The sequence below is a fragment of the Ambystoma mexicanum genome, chromosome 3p (genome assembly GCF_040938575.1).
Source record: "Ambystoma mexicanum isolate Mex_15411 chromosome 3p, UKY_AmexF1_1, whole genome shotgun sequence".
Classification (NCBI taxonomy): domain Eukaryota; kingdom Metazoa; phylum Chordata; class Amphibia; order Caudata; family Ambystomatidae; genus Ambystoma; species Ambystoma mexicanum.
In genome coordinates this window covers 1,123,059,687-1,123,074,940 of record NC_090925.1, presented here as the reverse complement: position 1 = coordinate 1,123,074,940, position 15,254 = coordinate 1,123,059,687, and the positions used below count along the sequence as shown (strand labels likewise).

The following is a 15,254-nucleotide window of genomic DNA, read 5'->3' as shown; positions in this document are numbered from 1 at the left end:
TCCTGCCAGACCGCCGTTTGCACAATGGTCCACCTCTATAGGTCTTTCCACCATGTCTCTATGCTTGGCTCTACCGTCGCCTTCCAGCCCATTGCTATTCGTCTTTTGGCAAGTGCCCATACTAGGTTTATCATTTTTGCCATTGCTTTCTACTTGCTCTGGAAATTATAAATGCCTAGTAAGCAGGCTTCTATGGTCCAAGTTTTCCCTTTTACTCCTTTGTCTCTCAACCATTTCTCAATCTTCTCCCAGTAGGATAGGACTTTCGGGCAGTGCCAGAACATGTGTCCCATGTTGACGTTTTCCACCCCACATTTCGGACATGTTTGCACAGTGGCACCTGGGAAGCGGGCTATTTTCTCTGGGGTGAGTTATGCCCGTTGGAGTATATAGAACTGCAGCTGTTTTAACCTGGTGTTTCCTTGATACATTTTTTTGGGTAGAGCTTGGCTTTTTCCCAGTCTTTATCTGTTATTTCTTTTCCCAGTATTTGCTCCCATTCCTGCCTTCCTTTGTTTTTACCTCTAGGGGGGTTCTTCCACCATTGTCTGGTAAATTCTAGAGACCATGTGTCCTCCCTCTGTCACGTCGTAAAGGTGTCCCAGTGTTGGGCTTTCTTCCTCTCGTTCTACAATAGTTGGCCATCTGATGTTTAGTTGTTTGACTAGCCGTGCATAGTTTATGTATTGGCCTTGATGTAGTTCATGAGACTCTGTCAGTTCCTGAAACCCTAGTATCTCTCCTCCTGGTGCTAGGTCTTCAATGGTGATAATACCCTTGGACTCCCAATGATTCCTGCTTTGTTGGAGGTGTTCTATTGTGGCACCATCGAGTGCCACCAATGGTATCTGAGGGGAGTATGGCTCCTTGAGTTTCAACAGTTTTGCGTTCTTTTCCATATCCGCTTCCCTAAACGTAGCAGCATGGGGGCATTCAAGGTTTCTACGTTTTTTGCCCATTGTACTTCTTTCGGGAGGTACGGGGAAACAGAATTTTGTAGGAGGGTGTTCTATGGTTTCTGTGTCGGCTAGCCAGTTGGCTACATGTTGTAATTGTCCAGCTAGATAGTATAGTTCGAAGTGTGGAAGTCTCAACCCTCCTTCAGTGTATTCCTCACAGAGTGTTTCCATGGCTACTCTCTTCCTCCCTTTCCCCTATATGAAGCGGCTCAGTGTAGTGTTAAGGTCTGAAGAACTTTTTTGGAATCAGATAGGGCACATTACAGAAGTGGTACAGCAATCTAGGTAGCACAATCATCTTAACCAAAGATAGTTGGCCCGCTACTGACAGGGGCAGCTTCTCACAGAATTTAATGGAGGTGTCTATACCAAGTTTGGCGCGTTGTGTATTAGCTTTATGTGTATCTTCTAGGGAGTGGTGAATGTTCACACCTAAGTAGCGAAATGTGCGCGTGTTCCATTTTAGTTCTAAGCATGGGAGTTGTTCCACTGTGTGTCCCGCCCACTCTGCAAGAGGAAACAAGCATGATTTATCCCTGCTGATGGCTATCCCCTAGAGGCACCTAAAGTTGGCTTGCACCTCGAGCTATGATCCTAGTGGGTCTTCTGGGTTTTGTATGTATAGGAGAATATCGTCTAAATAGATGGATAAGATGTGTGTGATTCCACTAATAAGCAACCCCGTGGCTCGGAACATGTCCCTCATGTATATAGCCAGGGGTTCTAACGCCAAGATGTAGAGAAGCGGTGAGAGCAGGCAGCCCTGCTTGGTCCCTCGAGAGATCCGGAATGGGCCTGAAATGTGTTTTCCAGTTCATACTCGGGCTGTTGGTGTTGTGTACAGCATCCTGATCCATCTCATGAACCCCTGGCCTAGCCCATAATGTTCTAGTGTAGCAAACAGCCACTCTCATTTTACGGAGTCAAAGGCCTTTATGGCATCAAGAGCAGCGACCGCACAGTTGTCAGTTTTGGTGTTTGTAACAATCAACAAGGATGGGTATCCCCAACCACGTGAACCAAGGGAGCAATATATTAGGAACAAATGAAAGTGGGTCACGCGGGTGAATACAACACTTTTTTTAAATCACAATTGATCCCAAGGGTGAAAAAGGAACAAAAGGCTCAGTCAGAAAGATAAATTATCAACATATTTTAATTTTTATTACAATCAATATAATAGCATAAAAACATTCATTATATTCACACCATAACATAACATTTAATTTTACATTCATGTAAATAAATTAACAAGAATTGTCAAATAGCAATAAACAGTAGTCAAACCAGCCTCATACTTACTAACAGATGTACAAAAATTCAAATTCATCTGTAGTTCTTAGGTAATGTGTGTATTGGCTAGCTTTGAAAGTGCTAACAAAAAAGTGCTAAGTGCCTACTACTTGTAAAAAGGTTTTTACTTCTAGATCTTAAAAGTTTTTAGGTAGTTTCAACGACACACTTTAGTTCTAATGAGAACTGATAGTCATCTTCATCAGGGCGCACTACTAAGTTGCATCTAACAATTAGAATAACTTTCATATATACAATTTTTATTTGATCAAGTGAAACTCATGCTTGCGTCATTATAAAAACAAATTCAAAGCTTGATTGTAGGTCTCAATGTCTTTAAAATAGCAAAAGAAAAATAAAAGGAGAGAAAAAAGACAAATATCTGTGTTAAAATCAACAAAAAAAAATGACTGAGCCTCTTATTCCTATCCACCCCCTTAGAATTCAACATTATGAACTATCAATAGTAAATAGAAAATTAATTCACCTAGATTAATTCATGTAAGGCGCAGAGAAGAATATTTTTTTGGTCACGCAGCCCATAAAAAGAACAGATGACATTTGTATTACATCTGCGGAGACAAAATCATACATAGGAAATCCAATTAATTTTCCAATATCTAACCGTGTTGCAAATAAGAGACAAGGTCCCAGAGAACACATTGAGCTACCTATCTAGAAATATAGTAACCTGAACACTGTCAGTGCAGAACATATGTTTCTGTAAGACAATCGCATTCCGCGTTGTTCATGGTAATCGACATTGCACTACCATAGCGTATTCCCCTATTGTTGTTCAAGGCCATAGACATTCCATCAATGTTAGCCTAAAAAGCATGAAAGGAGGAACGTCTTAATGGGAAATATAGACTCATGTAAAAGAATGGCAATCAAGATGGACAAAGGTTGCAAAGTGTAAAGCCAACTCAAAACTAACAAACGTCCGTATACTGGCCAGAAATGCTATTTCTAGTTGGTAAATATCCGCAAACACTGTCTACACAAGGCAAAAGCTCTAAATGCCATCGTGCATCGCCGAAAGATTGTGTGTTCATGGAGCAAGGCATTAAACCCATTAGTGCAACAAGTGACGAATGGTGATCGCTAAGCCCTGTAGTTGTATCTGTTGAAAATGCCCCTCCAAGGTGTCACGTATAGCTGTGCCCCGCAATGCAGAGAATGCTTAGCGGGGCTAACTCCTACTCCTTGGCCCCTTACATCATATCAGTAACATGCATAACATTTCCCGCTTGCTTGCCCCAATGATAGAGTCAGAGACATTCTGAAAGTTGGAAACATATATAACATTTTATTGGAAAAATATATGGTCGCATAATTTGGAGTCATCTTATGAGGGCGGCCCCCCATCCCCTGCTCAGGTCTTATGACTGCCTGGCACCAACCATGGTCCTTAGCCGGGTGGCTCCGCCAATCCCGCCTTACAAAAGTCCTATGTCCAAAAGCCTGTGAGCCATCTCACACCATTCCGTTCTTGCGAGAACGGCCCGCCCTGGATTCCACTGCCAGTTCAGTCATTCCTCCAGAGAGTATGGAGCGAATAAGGCCACTGCATCGGTTGTTGAGGAGTCCCAACCGTCCCTAGTGGAATCAGCGCCCGTGTCACCCCATCCTGCCTGAAGCAGCCAGTGGTTGTAGCTCACGGACCAGACCGCAGCGTGTCTCCTTCTCTGGGACCGCCCTCGTAACTCCGCCATGCTTTGGGGTGGCCCCCTCGCGACCCCAAATGCCCTCACACCAAATTCTTCCTCCTGATAGTACTCCCCAACCCCTATTAACATCCAGTTCTTGCCATCACTCCCCATAACCATAAGTTGAAATGGCCCATCCCGTGCTCTGTTCTACGCACTCCATCTGCTGCAAAAATCGATTGGCTTCCCTTCACATAACTCCGGGTGTCTGACAAAAGAAGCCCTTCCTGCTTCATGAAGCGCTCCATGCTCCTGTTCACCCTCCTCCTAGACCTTTCCATCGCAGCGTTGGACTCTGTTCCCCGCCATAATATTCCTCGGGATCAGTTCTGACCACGCTATTTCTGTTGCAGGCAGCATTCTTGCTAAGATCCTAATGCCCTCCTGCACTTTTCTCACCAATCGGCCGTTCCCCAAATCTGCAAGGTCATTCCCCCCAAGGTGCAAACTAGCAAACTCTGCATTGCGCCATCTTACCCTTTGGTGAACGGCCCACCGGTACATTGATATTCACCCTTGCTTAGGGTGCCCCCCGGCCTTCCCAGGGCATTCCTGTGCCCTTACAGCTGATCCGCTGACCAGCAGCCCATTGATGGTGGTTACCTGCCGTTTTCCTTTCGGCCCCTCCTCCTAGAATATCATGCAACTCCAGCTGCCACCTGGACCTGCTCCTGTCACCGGCCAGAGCATTGGGTCCAAGCACTTCCGACTGATCCCTGTCTCCACGACACTATGGATCGCCTTTCCGGGAGTTCCCCTTGCAAACCGGTTTCTCACCTCCCTGCGTGAGCCCACTGTACCAGTGCTGCTCCACCAACCACTCTGAGCTTTTGCCACACTGTATCACCTTCTTGTCAACCTTCTGCCTGGTCCTTTGTTCCTGTGACACAAAATCCAAAATTAGTAGTTTAGACATCCCTGCCCTTACAAAATCGCCAGCTGCCTGGGAGGTAGTAAAGAGTCAGTGTATGCAGCAACCTTGCTACCTATTTCCTCTGCAGCGCCCTCCTTGCTGCATGTAGCCCATGTTCACATATCATTATCTAAATCCCTTTTCCACCTCTGACCAACTCCCACACTTTGTCCACCATTGATCACATCTTGCCTTAACCACCCGAGGGAACACTGCACTCCCAACTGGGAGTAATTAAGCCATGCCATCCTTAATTAATTAGTACCATTAAACCCAGTGTAAGACTTCAAATAAAGTCCTGTTCAGACTTTATTCTACATTTTCTGGGACACAACATCCAAGTTTCAGGGAGTGGTATATGACCGTTCCCAGACAAGCAACCGTACAGGAGTAACCCCAGTACCGGGTAGAGGTAACCCACTTACACACCCTTAACTTACGTGCTGCAGTGCAGCATATTACTTTGCCCTTAATGGCCTAAAATTAACTGCTAACGTGGAAGCGTGCCCTTCACGTCAATCTCCTGTACAACACCCAAGCGAGTTGCAACAGGCCCTATGCAAAGCAAAAACCCCATATTCTTATGCTAACGGAGTACACCCAAATCCGAGCGGCCACCCACAACCCCTGAAAATCCTATGCCGTCAAGTGCCCCAATGTGCCCCGGGTCTCCCATCTCCCTCCGTTCACATACGTGTAGCTCTGTTCAAAACATCATGCAATTTGGGGGTGTGGGGGGAAATTGTGCCTGTATTTTACATATGCCAGCATACATTTCATACACCTTGCATGTTCATCCAATCCTCTCCTAACCCACTTTATACAGTTTGGAACCTTGATATGATATGATGGGTTATTTATAGCGCTCTCAATACCCAGAGTTTTCTAAGTGCGGACCAGGGATAGAAACTGTTGCTCCGCGTCATGTTGCCCCTGAGCTAACCTCCATTCGTACCTTCACTGTTAAACCAATTCCCTAGATACTTTCACTCTTAAATTCTGCTCTTTAGAGCCTCTTTGACCTGTGTTCTGCGCATAGAACATTTTCATTATTAACACAAAGCCGGTCGTGGGGCAGCCTGTAGTCCACCCTTGCCCCCTCCTTTTCGGATTCCTCTTTCCATCCCCTCGCTGTTTACAACTAATACAGCAGTGTCCCGGATGTTTGCCTAGGCTTAACCGTGTGTGTTCATTAGAGTGCATGCCGGATCGTCATGCATACCTCAGCATATTACATTTGGACCTACCTTCCCCCAGGACCTGTGCATGTGTGCCACGCAATGTTAATGCCCTAGGCTGGTCACGACTCCTGTAAAACCTGCGCATTTCTCACGGAAATGGTATGCTAGGCTCAATCAGTGGAGCGTCAGCACTGTGAAGACCCCGCAGTGGCGGGGCAATAGTTGCCTTATTACACACGGTGCTCAACTAAACCGGCCTTCCGGGCAAAGCCTTTAGACTGAAACAGATTGCGGTCCGTGTCCACCACCCAGGACTCCGCCTTGTTCATCCCTCTGTCGCACCTTGTGTATGTGGTTTAAAATTAAGTCACAAATAAATACTCCACATGCTACTTTTCCAGCGCCCCGGGATTGGGGAGACCTGAGGATCGATCCAGTGTTGCTCTAGTGTCATCTTGCTTCCAAGGCGAGCATGTTGCCGCCTAGTTATCCTCCCGACACAAGTGAATGCGAATGATACTAACCTGTAAACACGGCACAGGCTGCCCTGCGTGTACTCAACCCCAACTACCCTATGTTGTACATGGTAACAATTTGGACTTAGCCCACCGTACACCTGTTACAGGCTGTGCACAAAAATGAAGTACTAGATCAACACCAACGTGCTGCACAAACCTTTTCACCACCCGAACCGACCCCGCTCCACAAATGCAGCAAGGTGGCAACGCAGGGAAGCAAACCCTGTGTTTTGAGAGGTGCTGGGTTCGATGGACATCCAGCTACCTTACACATTCTAATGATGCTATCCCGGTGACGCTCCCCTGTTAAATGAGCACACTCTCCCCTTCACGCCCCAAACGAGTCCTGCCCGCACCCTCTCAATCACTCCCTGGCCTGCAACCATGCCCCTCATGATTTAAATTTCCTAAAAATGTATGTAAACCCATACAGCAGCCATGAAACCTTCCCAGGACGTTGTCTGAGCCCACCCAACTCTGTCATCCTCTTCCCCAGGCTTCCTATGCAACTGAGTTGCATTCCACGTATGCGCACGGAAAAATGCATCCCCTCATGTGCACAAAATCCCCTTTACTTTGTCACTGACCCCATCCGTGGCATAACACACAATTGTAGATCGCCGTGCAAAAGACATACCTAATTCGCCCTTTAGCATGCGCCCGAATCCCTGGCACGGTACTCAATTGCTGAAAAACTACACCGACGAGCAAACACGACCGAAGAATATTCAACATTCATAAAAATCCTAGCATCCCTTGCTAAGCTGCCAAGTAACCACAAGTAGAATCAGAGCTAAACACATGCTCCAGCGCGTTAACCCTGACCGTGGTGCCGCTTGGCAGCGCCTCGTGGTGGGGACCCACCTCCCAGGATCCCCACATCTCATCTGCACCACGATTCTGCAGCGCTCGATGGTCCCCGCATGTCCCCAACCTCTAGGCGGGGGCCGCAATGAAGTGAAGCCTTGACCAATGTTACCTAATACATATTCTTGAATTTGACAATTTCCATCATATTGTACTAAAAATAAACTGTTGTACTGTGAAGAGCTACGACCCTGCATACTTCTATGTTGAACCCCAGGGTTTACGTGTTTCTACCCTTCCCATACAGTTTTTTGTGGTAATAGGATCAAAGAGACCTTTAAAAGCGCTCATTTAGCCCAATCCCTGGTTGCGCCCTTTGTGCCGCCAACGTAATTAGAGCCCATTATACCAAACAAAAGATGTCCGCTTTACTAGGCGATCCTCATGGGTGAACCCCCACCTGTCCCTCTGCCCGCACCGAAACTCCTCGGCAGTAGCAGGCAAACCGTACGTATGCACAATCGAATTCTGAAGCAGCAACAAACACAACTGGCAGACCACTATAGCGGCCGGTAAGCCTTGCCGCCGATCGATCCGGCGCATTTCGGACAACATTCCTCAAACTGTCTCAAAACAGGCCACTCGCCTTGCTTATATGCGTAGTGTGTGTCTTGAGAATGCGCAGAATTCCCCCGGACGTATCCCTGCTTTGCCCCTCAATTCGCATTCCAGCCCGCTCAGCGTCATTCTGGTTCCCAGACAAGCGCATTGCCATTAAGACCGTAAAACATTCAGCCCGCAGAGCCCCAGCGCCGCGTGCCCCTGCCACCCACCTGCATTGGAAAAGCCCACAAACCAACTGATGCCCCCAGGCCTGTAGTGGTCATTTCTATTTTGCAGAAAACTGCAGTCCATCCAGCATGCACCTCCGCCACAATGTTTTAATACTGCAGATTCTAGCACATGCTACCCATTAACTGGCCAGCAGTATTCCGGCCTAAAACTGTATAAGCCCTCGGGTGCATGCGAATCCCGCGCCCTATTGCGCCCGTCAGGGGCCCAGACATTGCGGCCTCTGACCCGTGCGAGCAGGCCCACAAACACAAATTGGCGAAACCTCACCCCCCTTTCTACATAGACAGGAGCCACTACGTGTTTATAGGTTCTGTCTATGATCGTTGAACCCACCGCAAAGTACCCGTCCCTCAAGTTGAAATATTACCCTTAGCACTTGCCGCAAACGTAATAGAGAGCACCTCCGGGCTATGCCCCTACAATGCACAACCTGGTCAACACTTGTGTATATGCTTGTTATAAATCCCTTTCCTGTAATAACCAAAAAAATGTCCTGCAATGCAATCCGTGGGCCTCGGCCACGCGGGTACTCTTAACTTTGTGACCTTACATGTGCACCATTCAAGAGAAACTCTTCTAAACGGTGGCCCTTGCACTTGTGGTCATCATTCCCTTTTCTTCCCTCGGTACCTTAGTATCTATGAGCGTTCTAATTTCACCGAAACAGTCCGTGACAAAAACAGTGCCCTGCACGCTCGCGGAGGCCCTTTGGCTTTCCCCTATGCAAAATCTAACCTCCTCCTTAATTGGCTTCTGAACGCGCGCAGCGCGAAAAACGCTCCCTAGCTGCCCTCCGGGCCTGCATTCATACTAGCCGCCACATATGATTTAAACAAAGAACCTCTGTGGGAATGTCCCCGCCTGATTCGGCAATCGCCGCTTGCGATTCCCTTCCGGCAATGCCCCGGCAGCAGCTCCCCCTGCACACCCTTATTTGGGAGCGAGAGAGAATGCCCCAGCAGCAGCTCCCCATGCACACCCGTATTTAGGAGCGAGCAATGCCCGCGGTCCTTCCATGCCGTGAGGCCAGTGGTTGTAACTGGACCCCAATCCTCACTCATGCCCATCCGACAGCATTAGTGCTTTGTAATACGTTTACCTTCCCCTTAGCTAAATCCATAAAAAGATCAAACACTTTCTCTTCCCTCCTCGCCGTGTTTGCAACAACCGGGGAAATGGCCCAGCTGCTTCCCAAGTGTAAAACCCCAAGCCATACCTGACCAAACCCTTGCGCTCCGCCCCCAGGGCTTTTACAAACCCGAGAGTGGGCCAGCTGCCTCCCAGACCGCACATGCATAGGCCATACATGTGCTAAATCCCCAGTACCTGAAAAAACACCCCGCAAAGCTTTTTACAACCGGGGACTGGCCTAGCTCTCTCCCAAGCCGCCCGTGTATGTTTCGTATCGGAAAGGCAACTAGTTTATTCAGGCATCCAAACCTGTCGCCCCGTGCCCAATGCGCTACTTACCACGCTGCACCCCGCGCCTGAATGCTGCCCTGAAAACTAAAAGGGGGCAGGGAGGGGAAACCGTTCTGGAAAGTTGCCTTTCGGCGCCGTTCCCCAAAGCGGCTTCGCCTGTTGACCGGCGCTACCTTAATACACATTTACAAGGAAAAATAGCGCTACCCGGGCCACCGTGCCTTGACAACGTTCCCCTTGCCACCCGAATGAACGGCTCTACATTCTATGCATACCAAGCAATAAATTGCATCTGCCGGGCCACCTGGCCTCGACCGCGTTACCCACGTGGAGGGAATATTCCGAAAGTCGCAGCAAGGGCGGGCGCAAATGCGCCGCCCTCGTATTCCACCTCCTTTGTGCATCCAAAGGCACGACACGGAGGAAATGCTGTGGTTAAAAAACCACGGCCAGGATAAGCGCCAATGCGCCGTCCCTCCACTCCATAACCCCTCCCACCATTCGTGCCCACGAGGCACCGTGGAGGCAATGCCGTGGCTCCAGACCCACGGCAAGGACCAGCCCCCCGCGCCGTCCATCGACTCCACATATTACTTTTTCCAAAGATTGCTGTTCATGTCGCTGCTGCCAGGGCTGTATGAGAGGACTAGCTCTCTCAGCCCCAGGCTATTTAAGCCCCCGGAGGTGCAGGCCATTTCTGGCCGGACCCCCGGGGCACCCTGACCGCTTCCTCCCCAGAGGAGGCGAGTCCACGCAGGGGGCGGCCCGCTATGTGAGCTGCGCCTCTAGCGCCCCCTGCGTGGGCTGGCGCATCTGCTTACCCTGTTGTAAATCAGCCGCATTCAAAGCTCGTCTGCCGCACACGCATGCAATGATGCAAATAATTCAGGAGACGCGACCGCTAATGGGAGCTCCTTCACGTGTCCTGTTTATAGTGGCTCGGCCCGATAAACAAAGTAATTCAAATCCCACGTGAAGTGGGAAAAAGTAATAGGACTGATGTCCTCTAGCCAAAGCAGCAAAAGTAAAAATAAAAAAGGGGACTAACAATCCAAAACACATCTAGACAGACATATTTGAATGTCAGAAAGTAATTAACAAAGCTGTAAAATCCTGCTGATCCAATCCGAAAGATGCCATGAAAGTAAAGGACCAACATCTTATATAGAGTATTGGGAAGTACGTAAATATATTAAATGGGCACAAGATGTATAACGCGATCTGGGGCCCAAAACAATACAAACCAAAAACTGAAAACTGAAATCGGAGCACCAACTCAGAGATAATGATAATCCACCCTCATATTAAATATGGGTCTAACAATGGGTAATTATTAAAACGGAAATTAATTTCTAAAAGGAGTCACATTAGAATTCAGATTTTCCACACATTCGTTACAGAAAGTCACAATTCTATTAAAGACACGGAGGCGAAGGATTATGCTTACTCTTCAACTTTACTGTTCAGCAGCAAAGAAACATTTCCAAAGAACATGAATACAAATTTTATAAAAAACTACAATAACCATGTTTTTTGAACATTTGTAGTTCATTTCTATTGGTCTCCAACTGACCACGTGACAATTTCTAAACCAATAAAACAGTCCTCAATGAACAAAAACTCCTGTCCTCTTTCCCTTCTTCCTCTTTCTTTGACCCTGCGAGGATGAGTTCTGTATGTCTCTGATATTCTCTTCCATTCTCAATTTCCTATTTGTTTGCCATCTGACATCGTCCCTATAGAAAACATAATTTATAACAGTGACTATAAATCGAGTACAGGGTGGGTCAATCGTATAATACCACATCTAGTAATAACTTGTTTAAACATTGATCATTAGCAACATCATCATATTCATTATACCTCTTAAACGATTTTTGCATAATAATATCAGAAACATGTTATGTAAACATCTCATTCTTACGATTGATCGGGTGGGATAATCCTTCGCCTCCGTGTCTTTAATAGAATTATGACTTTCTGTAACGAATGTGTGGAAAATCTGAATTCTATGTCAAGACCGGAGGCTCTGATTATGCTTGTTCAAAGCTTACTTACCACTAACGATGTTGCACTTTCTAAAGGTTTAAAATAGAAAGTCTTAAAAATCGATTCATTCGACCAATCCGCCGATTTCATGATGTCTTCTACTCTAGCCCCTATGTTATATGCCTTAGTAGCTATCGCTCCTCTGACTGAATGAGCGCCATATTTCTCAATATTTATGCCTGCTTCTGCCATCACCCACCTAAGCCATCTGGCTATGGTCGCCGGTCTAACCGCTTTAAAAGGTTTACAAATCGCTATTAATAGTTGAGTTATCCCTTGGGGTCTTATTTCCCTCGTCATATCTTCGTATGCCTTCATGCATCTAACTGGGCATAATTTTGGTTGATTTGGAAAAGCTTCATATGAAATAGATTTCAAACCTGTCTTAGTCCTCTTCGAAATGAGGAAGGTCATCCATTGGGGGACATACTCTGCCTATTAATCTCCAGTGCTCTGATATCAGAAGATCTTTTACATGCTAACAGACATAAAATCATAGCTAATTTACCTGAAATTGCTTTACGTGTCAAATCTTGATTATCTGGCCATGTCAAAAATAGTCTCAGGACCTTATCTACATCCCATAATTCACTATATTTCTCGTTAGGCGGTTTAATCATTTTTACTCCTCTTAATAGTCTACAAACTAATGGGTGTTCCCCAATCGCTAGTCCATCAACTCTAGGATGTCCAGCCGATATCGCAGACCTGGCCGTGTTAATGGTTCTATAAGCTTTACCTTGCGCTGCCATCTGAGCTAAAAAATTTGCTACATGTACTACATCCGTTCCATCGGGATGTATGTTCCTCTCCAAACACCAGCTACTCCATCTAGCCCATGCTGATCTATAAGCCTTGTGTGTTCCGGGGGCCCAGGATTCGTTGATGATGTTCTCAGCCTCGTTCGATAGTCCTGGCCTAATCCAAGATCCCCTGAAATCGCCCACGCTAACAGGTTGATTCCTCCTGACCTCACCAAAGGGTGACTGAGACCTCTGGGGTCTCGTATTATTAATTCTCCCTTGGGTAAGGTCAGTGGGTTTTGGTAAGACATCTCCAGAAGACTGGGAAACCATACCTGACCTCTCCAATCTGGCGTTACTAGGATTAGTGATGCCCTCTGACGTCTCACCTGAGCAAGGGTCCTCGTTATCATGGAGAACGGGGGAAATGCATAGTTCCTCTGATATCCCCAGAATTGCAGGAAAGCGTCTATCGCCTCTGCCTCCGGGTCCGGTCTCCAGCTGAAAAATCGGGGTAATTGTCTGTTAAACCTCGATGCAAATAGATCGATCTGGCATGGACCCCACCGAGACATTAGTTCCTGGAACACCCTCTCGTCCAGTTTCCAATCGCTGGAGTCTCTGAGGTATCTGGAATTCCAGTCGGCCACTACATTCTGTTGGCCCGGCAGATATTCTGCTCTCACTGAAACTCTTCTTTCCAGACAAAGTTCCCAAAATTCCTTCGCTAGTTCCGCAAGAATTCTGGATTTTGTCCCTCCCAGTCTGTTGATATATCTGACTGCCGAGATATTGTCCATCTTTAGAAGGACAAAACATTGAACTCTCTCTTGTGTCCAGCATTTGACTGCAAATGATCCGGCCAGTAATTCTAGGCAGTTTATATGGAGATACGTCTCCTTATCCGACCATCTGCCCCCTGTCGATAGATTCCCGCAACGGGCTCCCCAGCCCCATCTGCTGGCGTCTGATTCTATGATCAGGTCCGGGGATGAACCAAATATGGCTCTCCCGTTCCATGCATCCATATGAATGAGCCACCAATTCAACTCTTCCCTCACTTCTGGTGAGATGTTCACCTTTGATTCGTATGAAGCGCCCTTTCTGAGGTGATATATCTTCAATCTCTGGAGTGCCCTGTAATGTAATGGCCCCGGGAAGATTGCTTGAATTGAAGCCGCAAGGCGTCCTACTAATCTCGCTATGTCCCTCAGTGATATTTCTCCCTTTGCTAGTGTGTGTCTCAATTGTTTCTTGATCTCGTTCACTTTGTGAATGGGTAAACTGAGGGTTCCCTGATCCGAGTCCACTATGAACCCTAGGAATTCCATCTTCTGTGTTGGGATTAAGCTGGATTTCTCCCAATTTATAATGAAGCCCAGGTTTTCTAATAATTCTATTGTTAATTGCACTTGTCCTACCAGTGTCTCCTTCTCCTGGCACATCAGACATATATCGTCTAGATAAATTATGAGTCGTATCCCTTGAGCTCTGAGGTGCGATACTACTGGTTTCATCATCTTGGTGAAACACCATGGGGCTGATGCCAGTCCGAATGGGAGGCATCGGAACTCCCATGTCGTTCCTCCCCAGATGAATCTCAGAAATCTGCAGTGTTCCTCTGCTATGGGAATAGTCAGGTATGCATCCTTCAAGTCTATTCTGGCTAGCCAGTCTCCCTGAAGTAGAATATCCCTTAGTAGGTGTATCCCCTCCATTTTGAAGTGTCTGTATACCACGTAACTGTTTAGACCTCTCAGGTTGATTATTGGTCTTGTCTTGTGTTTCCCTTTTACTAGGAACATATTGCTTATGTAACCCTTTGACTGATCTGAAACTGGACGTATGGCTTTTTTGTTTACCAAACCTCTCAACTCTCTTTCTAACAATATTTTGTCTCCTCTGTTCAAAACTATTCCCTTTGGTGGTTTCTCCTGCTGGGGTGTGTCTAGAAAATCTATATAAAAACCCTGCGCAGTCTGAATCACCCAGGTATCCCCTGATATGTTCAACCAATTCTGTAAAAATTGAGCGGTTCTCCCACCCACTTCTATGGTATTTACGCCTGGGATAGGTGGTCTCACCTGGATTGTTCTGCTGACGTTCACCTCGCCAGTTTCTGCCTCTTCCTCTACCTCTCGAAGGGAAGAACGGTGTTTGTTTGCGTTCCTTATAATCTCTCCATTGTGATCTGTCATGATAGGATCGATTGTATTGGAACCGGCCAGCCGAACGACCCCTCCCTCTGCTGGCCCGTCCAAAAATCTGTCTCCCGAACACTCTTTTAAGGGAGGCTTGAGCTTTATCTAAAGCTGCATATGAATTTACAAATTTGGTGAGCTCCTTGATGAAGGAGTCCCCAAACAACTTCCCTTTTGCCGAAGTGGCAGATTCTGAGGAGGCCAATTCACTCAATTTTGGATCAATCTTCACTAGTAACGATCTCCTCCTTTCTGTAGTAATAGCATGGTTAGCGTTTCCTAACATGCATATCGCCCTCTGTGTCCATCCGATAAGGATTGCCGGGTCAATTGGCTCTCCTTTCGTCTTCGCTTCTTCTCCCATCTGGAGAATCTTTGTGAGGGGCCCCGTCATATCCAACATCTTGTCCTGACACGAACGCCAGGATCTGTCCAGGCCCTTCCTCACATCTTTGGTAAACTTACTCATAAAAGTTATCATTTTTTCATCTATTACCGGCGTGTCCGCCGCTCCCTCAGAGAGAAGAGGTCTGGGGCATTCCGCCCTCATCTTGCTTCTCGCCTCTTTGGCTAATGGCGCTCTCAGGCGCTTCTTTAGATATGC

General features: G+C 47.0%; 1 long non-coding RNA gene across 1 annotated transcript; it reads right to left on the bottom strand.

Moving 5' to 3' along the window:
- Positions 1 to 2,163: 2,163 nt before the first annotated feature.
- On the bottom strand, positions 2,164 to 9,893 carry LOC138581290 (uncharacterized). Its single transcript, XR_011304505.1, has 3 exons — positions 4,739 to 9,893; positions 2,740 to 2,824; positions 2,164 to 2,586 (listed from the first exon to the last, which is right to left on the bottom strand). It is a non-coding gene; the product is annotated as an uncharacterized lncRNA (long non-coding RNA).
- Between the last annotated feature and the right edge of the window lie 5,361 nt (positions 9,894 to 15,254).